Source organism: Hippocampus guttulatus, chromosome 13 (assembly GCF_054856545.1).
Source record: "Hippocampus guttulatus isolate MCC_2025c chromosome 13, RoL_Hgut_1.0, whole genome shotgun sequence".
Lineage (NCBI taxonomy): Eukaryota > Metazoa > Chordata > Actinopteri > Syngnathiformes > Syngnathidae > Hippocampus > Hippocampus guttulatus.
Genome location: NC_141273.1, coordinates 4,440,368 through 4,449,452, shown reverse-complemented (window position 1 = coordinate 4,449,452; position 9,085 = coordinate 4,440,368). Strand labels below are relative to the sequence as shown.

The 9,085-nt window shown below is 41.4% G+C and overlaps 1 protein-coding gene across 1 annotated transcript in view; it reads left to right on the top strand.

Annotated features, from left to right (window-relative positions):
* The first annotated feature begins 503 nt into the window (after positions 1-503).
* The window catches only part of daam2 (dishevelled associated activator of morphogenesis 2), an 88,677-nt gene continuing 80,095 nt past the window's right edge, over positions 504-9,085 (top strand). The window contains exon 1 of the mRNA XM_086127419.1: positions 504-632. The gene's annotated coding sequence lies outside the window, so the exon portion shown is untranslated. The remainder of the gene's footprint in view (positions 633-9,085) is intronic.

The window sequence follows — 9,085 nt, the reverse complement described above, 5'->3', positions numbered from 1 at the left end:
CTAAATGAAGGTCCTCAATACACGAACATAGCACCAAAAAGCTACATAATTGCCACAAATGCCAACATTTCTTTAACAAAAAAAAAGACACAATATGAGTAAGCACTGGTTTCTATGGACTGTAAAAAAAAAAGACCTACAAAATAAATTGTGTTAACACTCCCAAGCATTAAGTGCGTATATACCAAATGAACACTGTATTGCAGTTCCAACAGTGTGGCAACATTAAACTGGGCCACCTGTGGGATTAGCCTTTTTTTCCCCTTTAGTTTGGTTTGGTTGTCACCCCATTAAAACGTGGCTCTATGTAAAATATAAAAATCAATGTTTAATGTACAACAATTCTCGACTTGCACCTTTCGGATTTTTTCGGATAAATGTCTCTCACATGCACACAACACAACGGCCAGTGTGTAGCTTTAAGAAGGGAGGCGTGGTGATGCCGCTGTTTTGACCGACCTGACAGTCCCTCTGCAGTTCACGATCATTCAGATGAATGAGCAGCTCATTCTAAGCAGGACGTCGCCGCAACTGTCCCACACACTACATTTATCCGGTGACAACATTAAAGGATTATTATCAACGTCATCACCGCCGATCAGAACCTGCTTTCTCCGCGAAGAACCGAGACGGTAAGCACCGATTTTGTTTCATTTTACGAGTGTGAGGTGGACGGCTTGTGAGGGTGCTGTCAACCCCCCTCGACTGTGCCTTCATCAGCCGGGGAGGTAGCGGCGAGGCTGCCGTCGGCGTGGAGGTTGCACACGTTTGAGGGCTTTGTTGCAAGTAAAGATTCGTTTGACAGTCTTTTTACGTTTTCACAGCCCACTCACGCCACCTTTGTGCAGTTAAAAAACGAAAATTTGGGCGTTATGGACGCTGTTACGCGACATCTCTTTGAAGCTTGTGAAAAAGGATGCCAACCATAGCTCGCTCCGAGCACCGGCCGTTAAAAAAAAGACAATCATTTGACGTCAGGATTTAATAACAGCTGTTCCTTGAATGTTTTTACTTGTTTTATAGGTCACAGTGACAGTTTAGTCTTTTCCTATGTGTGCTAAAATGCCAACGAGCTTCCTTTACATGGATACTCAATGTTTTTGTATTTGTCTGCGGAATATGTACTCAATGTCTAAATTGACGCTTGTTCGGTCTGTTACCCATAGAGGGCGCTCTACCTCCTTATTAACAATCATTCATGTAAGAAATGTACAGCAAAGAGTGAAAGTTGTGTTTGATCAGGGGAATCAGACCACGTGTTCGGTGGATAATTTCATACCACCAGTGTTGTATTTTTGAATTAAAGTAAATTCTTCTAAATCAGCGGTGTCAAACTCAGGTCCTGCAGGGCTGCTGTCCTGCATGTTTTCCCAGTCTCCCTGTTGCAACACATGATTCAAATGAACAGGTTCAATGTCAGGCTTCCGCAGAGCTTGCTGGTGATCTGATCATTTGAATCAGTTGTGTTGCAACAGGGAGACTTGGAAAATATGCAGGACAGCGGCCCTCCAGATCTTGACATCCCTGTTCTAAGTCCTCGGGGGGGGGGGGTGGGATATATATATATATATATATATATATATATATATATATATATATATATATATAAGCAAAGATCAAGAAAGCAGTCTATTGTTTAGATAGCTTGCTTTAATTTGGTCATGCAAGTAAAAAAAATGTGTGTGTCATAAACACTCAGCATTTGACTGAATTTCACATACAGCCATTTGCAGATGCAACTTCAGTGCTTCATCTTATTATTTTTCGTGCTTCATGGTATTTATTATTTTTGTTGAAAGGTCATATCTTCCACTTACACACACAAATTAGCAACATTTCTTTCATTTTTTTAAGATGACAGAGGAAATGAGGTCACCGGTCAACAGGTGAAAGTGCAACATTCCTAGTCATGTACACTCTCCCTATTGTCTGTGAACACACTCACACACACACACACACACAGTTATAGTTGTATTTCAATTAGCTCATCATCATCAGTGTTGTTTTTAAATGAACATAAGCTAGACACACATTCCCACTCTATATCACCGTCACATTTTTTGCTTTCATCTGCTTTAAGTTCTTTTGCATGCACTGAGAGATAAATTCGCTTCAATTTGTTGTACTGTGGTTGTAGTCCAGTAAGGATGCTGAATAGATACATAGCTAGATAGATGGACAGACAGACAGTTTATTCAATATCGCACCAAAATACATCGGTGCTGCACCGATGCAAATGTGTTCCGTGTGAACATCCCTAGACTGTGCTAATTTCTTTGCTTGTTTCTCAAAAATAACATGCTGCATTCATTTCACTGAATCTACACTGGTTGTTTACCTACTTGCAGGCCTCCATAGCTCTTAAAACTCAATCTGTAAGTCAAAGAGGATGGCGAGGTATCGAGCCATTTAATCCCCCCGAACATCTGGCAGCGATGCGGCAATGTGTGCTGTGGCTCAGCTGATCAGGCTTTACCAGCAGTGCCCCATGTCAAGTGCAAAGTTGTCCCCTCCTCCCCCTCACCCACACAGCTTTGCAGTTAGCACCTGCCACATTGTACCTAATGGGTCAAGACTGTCTTGCTTGTGAGTGTCATGTAAGACCCGGTGATCCTCTCATGTTTAGTTTGGCTCGAACAGATCATGACACAGAAATTACCGTTACCTTTTATTCATGTTTTGTTACTACTTATTAAAAGCCAGGCCACTAACCATCACAGGATTGGATCAGTGGACGTTGATAGATTTATTGGGACACTTCTGTCATTGTTGGATATACAGCACAGTGAGAACAACCCATATTAAAGGAAGGTTTTTGTTCAAAGGTTCAGTTTATGCAAGAACAATTTTCTGTTTTTAAAGGGACACTTGTATGTACTGTATGTAGGTCTGTATGTAAAAATAATGTCAGGACTAGGAAAAATTGATTCAATGTATTTTTTATGACTACATTCATCACATCTTAATGATGCCTTCAGTCACGCTGCTCCAAAGCTCTGGAACAACCTACCTCCGGACCTCCAAAACTGCACACCTCTTTCCACTTTCAAGTCCCGTCTAAAAACACACCTGTTCAGGATTGCCTACAACACATAGCTCTTCCATTTCCTATGTTTTTATGATTTTTGATTTTATGTCCTGTTTTTATATAATATCTCGTTTACTAAATTTTTACATTGTATTTTCTTATTGTCTGTACAGTGTCCTTGGGTGGCATGAAAGGCGCTTTTAAATAAAATGCATTATTATTATTATTATTATTATTATTATTATTATTATGCCCATTTTTTTTATGGGCATGGCCTGCTTTATATATATATATATATATATATATATATATATATATATATACACACACACACAGGTATATACGATACAGTATATATATATTAGAAAGAGTCAAGCATCGTAATTATTTCTTGGCTTGCTTTGTCACATTCTTTTGTCACCTAATGTCTGAAAATGGTGACCAATAGTCACCAAAATTCATATTCACGGCTCTACTCATGTCCAGTTAAACCTGTGGAAATATCAAAGCGATTGGCCCGATATTTTGGATTTTATTGACATTAAATGTAAGATGCTATATGGAATAGCCATTATCACCTCCATAAAATTGAGAATATTGAGCCGATTTCTCTTTTTTACAAGTTCAAATAGGCAAGAGTAGGTATGTGCATCTGAATTTTGGTGGGGATTGATCAGTTTTTAGACATTTAGCGATTCTCAAGTTTCGTTAGTTTCCATAGGCAGGCAGTGTCAGCTGACAGGCTAACGCCACTGCCGCTGTCAGGGCAGCAATCAATGTTTGGCTACAGAGACAGCTAAAGTTAGCGGTTATCTTAGACCAGTAAGACGATCATTTTGTATGCTCACCTTGTTCCTGCGGCCGAATGCTAATTGCTACCTGGACAATGGCAGTCGTTGCAACAGGTTAGCCTGTTAGCTGTGTGGGGATAATGGCTGAGTGGAGTCTTAGAAAAGTTTAGTTTCACTAATGTCTGAAAAATGTGATTAATCGCTTTGAAATGCACACCTTAATATGCATATGCATACTCATGTCTACTCCAACCTGTCAAAATATAAAAATGATTGGCACATTTACAGTAAGGGCTCCATGTTGCAATTGTTCTCTGAGCGGATCGCTGTAGTTTTTGAGCGAAAAGGGGGCCATCCCGGCTGTATGACCCCTTTTAAATCATGATTACACCTACCCGTAGTTGAGTGCTTGTGATTTATATTTTCTTTTTAAATGTAGAATTGAGGTTCTCTGGACTTTGATAGTACCGGGTACTTATTTTTAAAACACTACAACATTAAAGGAAACAGAAAATGGTAAATCTTTGAGTGTGACCGCTGACAAACCTCCTTTGGAATAAATGGCCCACGTCTGTGGGAGGGCATTTTGTTTTATAATGTGCTGCAGAAAAGGAATGCTGTATCAAAGTTTTGTAACCGAATCTATTAATGTGTACGTGTTAGCCACGTGAAGCATTTGAATCTTCAAAACTGTAAAATCATACATATGAAACAGGTTTGCCTTTCAATTCATCTGGAGCAGCTGTTGCAGCAGTTTGGTATTTTTAGGTCCAATGTTTTGATTAGCACGCGCAATCCTCGTCCAGCTACCTGTGCGTTTCCGAAGGGATGGAGGAAAGAAAAATAGGTCTGGTCCAAGAGTAACAAGGCCCTTTGGCTGACGTAGGCTGCTTCTGGCTGTACCCTTGCCTTGCTGACTGAAAAGGATATAGAGAATTGTGTTGTGTGCACATTACTGGGGTGGAAAGAGGACTTTGAAGCCATGCTCAGACGACATGGTGGCCTGGTAGAAGCTCTTCTGCCACTGGGCAGGGATGAGTGGGGCAGGCTCATTATTCAGCCATTTCCACGCAAACTGCTGTACTTCACTTCAGCATTGTTTTGCTCAACAGGTGGGATCAAGCCAGCGTGGCATAGTGTAATCGGTTAATGCTTTTTAAAGGAACAAATCACCATTCAGTATTGCAATATATGTTTTCTCTTAACATATGGCTGTATATTACAAAAAGTTGATAACCAATGTTAAGCAAACGTCATATTTTTTCTGACCATTCCATGCCTGATGGCATACAGAAATGGTGATGATTCTTCATCACCCAGTCATTCTGTACAGGAAGGGTGACAAAATAGAAGTGTACCGTATTTTCCGCACTAAAAGGCGCAGCATAAAGCCTTCCATTTTCTTAAAAGCTCACAGCGCCTTAAAATCCGATGTGCCGTGTGTCTGATCATTACGGTAATATTTCGACCCCAAAATGGCTCCTTGCTCGAGACATGCTGACATCGCAGAGTTCAAACTTCAACACGAAAATAGAGCAGCGGCAAGAGAGTTCGTTAACGAGTCAATGTTATAACTTGCTGTTGGTTAAGTGAACTGTGTCGCTGCTTTATTAAATACATTTTACTGACATCTGATCGTTCTGTTGCCCTTTTCTGGAGCGTAGCCCCATCTAGTGGAGGCATTGTAGATTGCGTCTTATAATGTATGAAAAAAATTACAAAATAGACCATTCATTGAAGGTGCGCCTCATAATCTAGTGCGCCTTTTCGTGTGGAAAATACGGTAGTATATAAAAGGTTGCCACTGAACAGTCTAGTTTAATTCAATTTTCTACGGCTGGATTGGCCAATCTTGACCATGCTTGTTTTTCCTGCACAGGTCGTTGTGTGTCGGCGTGATGGTTGTGACTACATCAGCTATGAAGATTACATGACATAAAAGCAAGGCCTCATTGAACTTGTGAACACAAGCGTGCGTTTCTCTGTTGTAATCCAATGCATTTATGTCTTCTTCTTCTCTTACCATTATCATTATCTCAGTTATGTTCCATTGTTATCTTATAATTGGTAGCTCTTTGTCAACCAGTGAACAGCATCGTGTTCGGCCCCATCCTACACAATTCTGTATCATGTAGAAGCCAACCAAAATGAAATTTTATTATGTGAGCTGGGGCCAGAATGTCAAGCTTGAAATCTGGACCACTCATCAAGCCTTAAAGGTGGAACCCACTCATTGTGCAGGGAAGGCATATTGGTTTAATATGTGAACACACAGTTTAGGTTTGCCATGAAAAAATACTTGATTGACATTATGAGTTGCTGATTGTATCTGAGACAATAGACAATGTGTCAATTTAGGCAAAATACGACTTGTCTCTTCCAGATTCAAATAATCAAGAATCCCCATGTCATTACCTTCCATCATTAGTCACAGTACATGCCAATGACCTTTTCCCTGGTTCAGTCAGCTCTTCATCTATGTGGTGGCAATGAAGTCTGCTTGCATGCTTACTGCAATTTCTGGCACAGGGTTTAAGGGAGAAGTCTGGGAGTAATTAGCTGTTAAGGCATAATCTTATTCCAGACAGCACATGTTGTCTATTAAAAGTGATCACCCCGCAACCAATCCACCCACCCCCCATAAATGCCCTCTGAAGCCCTCTCTTACCAGTCTTTAGTCATAGATGGTGTTTATGACCTCCTGTCCCAACCTAACCCCGAATACACTGACTTTAACTTTGTGTACTCACAAAAATAGAGAACTGGACTGTCCTGAATGTTATTTATGTTATATTCCAAAAACATGCATAGCAGGTTAATGGAACACTTGAAATTGTCCCTAGGTCTGAGTGTGCGTGCAAATGGTTCATCTCTGTGTGCCCTGCGATTGTCTGGCAACCAGTTCAGGGTGTACTCCATCTACTGCCCGGAGACAGCAGGGATAGGCTGCGGCACGCTTCGCGCCCTGTGTGAGGATAAGCGGATTAGAAAATGGATGGAAGGATGAATGGATTTTATCAAATACGTTTAATTCAAGTCTATTTCATCTGGTTTGACCAGGATTGATCAATGTGCAAGTTTTGTTGATGGAAGGCTGGAACATGTTCTGGTCTGTTGCTTTTAGACAGTGAAAAAGATGTTCTCTGCTCAGACACACCTCAGTTCGAGAGGAAGCACTGCATTGCTGGAATGTCTGATAGAGCAACGACCTCTTGACATCAAATGAGAATGTGGTTTAACCAGCTATGAAGTTGGATTTTCACATTCGTCATATGTCCCAGTCTATTGTTGAATTGAAATGATGATCCTTCGTTCGACTTTATGATCCGTTACAATATATCGAGACTTATTCCAACACTTATACTGTTTCTTGCGCAACAGTCTTATACTGATTTATTTTGGTTACCCCTCTTATTCCAGATGTGTTCAAACGATTTCCAGACTGTGAGGTCAATTAAAATCCCATCAATCATGGCTATTGTATCATAGACCAGAGACCTTGCAACCTGCTCTTTGTCATTCATGACATTTCATTGTTAGCAAGGCTTTTGCACATTAAGGCCTCTGCTGTGTTTTTGGAAACAGGCTGATGGATGGATGGATGAATACCTCACAGCATGAACTCAGTGACTTGACTCGCATGTTGCCACCCTGCGATATACATTCTTGGATGTCAGCAGGCCTATGTTCTGACTTCATGGGATTTTGTAGCCGCAGTACAACTTGCATTTTGCATTCAGGATTGATATCCTCTCTCATTAAATACATCTCGTTTGTGGACTTCAGAGCCACGTTCAACGTCATCATCCCTGAACTCCTCCGAGCTTCTCTTTCTTAGTGTTTAGTTAGTTTCTTAGTGTCTCTCCTGCTATTTGCCAGCGGATGAATAGCTTTCTGACAGACAGGATACAGCAGATGTGTTAAGTGGCATCCAAAATTTTCTTTTTCTTATGGTTGCCTGTTGCTGTGATACTGGAATGGAGTTCCTTGTATGTTTTTACATACTGTAATTGGCCTATAAGGCTGACTCTGATACTGGTAAAGATTGCTCTCAATGCTTTGGGAGATGTATTTGCCCTTGAGATTATATTTCAAGGGCGGCCTGGTAGTCCAGTGGTTAGCACGTCGGCTTCACAGTGCAGAGGTACCGGGTTCGATTCCAGCTCCGGCCTCCCTGTGTGGAGTTTGCATGTTCTCCCCGGGCCTGCGTGGGTTTTCTCCGGGTACTCCGGTTTCCTCCCACATTCCAAAAACATGCATGGCAGGCTGATTGGACGCGCTAAATTGTCCCTAGGTGTGAGTGTGGGCGTGGATGGTTGTTCGTCTCTGTGTGCCCTGCGATTGGCTGGCAACTGATTCAGGGTGTCCCCCGCCTACTGCCCGGAGACGGCTGGGATAGGCTCCAGCACCCCCCGCGACCCTAGTGAGGATCAAGCGGTTCGGAAAATGGATGGATGGATGGATTATATTTCACTGAGGGGCCTGGTTGTTGTGAATTGCATATTATTGCTGTTTTTGGATGGCATACAGTAAATTGACAGGGAACCAGTCACTAGGAACACACTACAGTACTTTCCTTCTGATATCGTTTAAGAGAATAATCTTCCTCATTGATGAGGTTGGTTGACATATTTTTGCTCAATGCACAGTTTGATGCCGAGGTGCTTGTTTCAAACTGCTCTATAACTAAAGTTGAATTGATTAATGCAGTGTGATTCAGTATAAAACCAAATGTTAGATGGGGAGACTCTGCAAGGTTAGATTCATTTTCCCGGTCTCAGTACACATTTACATGGCTGCTTGTTGCCAGGAAGAGTTAATGGAGTTTTTTATGCCCCAAAGGACAATAAAAATAGGCATATGCCAGCCATGGCCACACTAAGCTGCTTGTATGACAAACCAGGGACTGACAGAACCATGTCCCCAAGCAGAAAACCGTCATGAAAATTAAGTTAAACACACACAGAGACACACACACACACACAAATTGATCTCTTCTCTGAATTAAATATAAAATGCATATTGGAAGGAAAGAAAACTACTGCCCCTCATCCACAGTCAAAATTGCATCATGCTGTACTGTATGTCTTTTGACGTGACTACACTCTCCACATGCTTTCTTCCTTTTTCACAGCCTTGCTTCACTTAAACTTGCACATTTTCACCTCCACCTCACAGCTTACATGTGTTGTCCAGGTCCCGTGTCCATACCTGTCAACTTTCCGGAGCGCCAACCTGGATAAACTACCAAAAAAATCCTTATAAA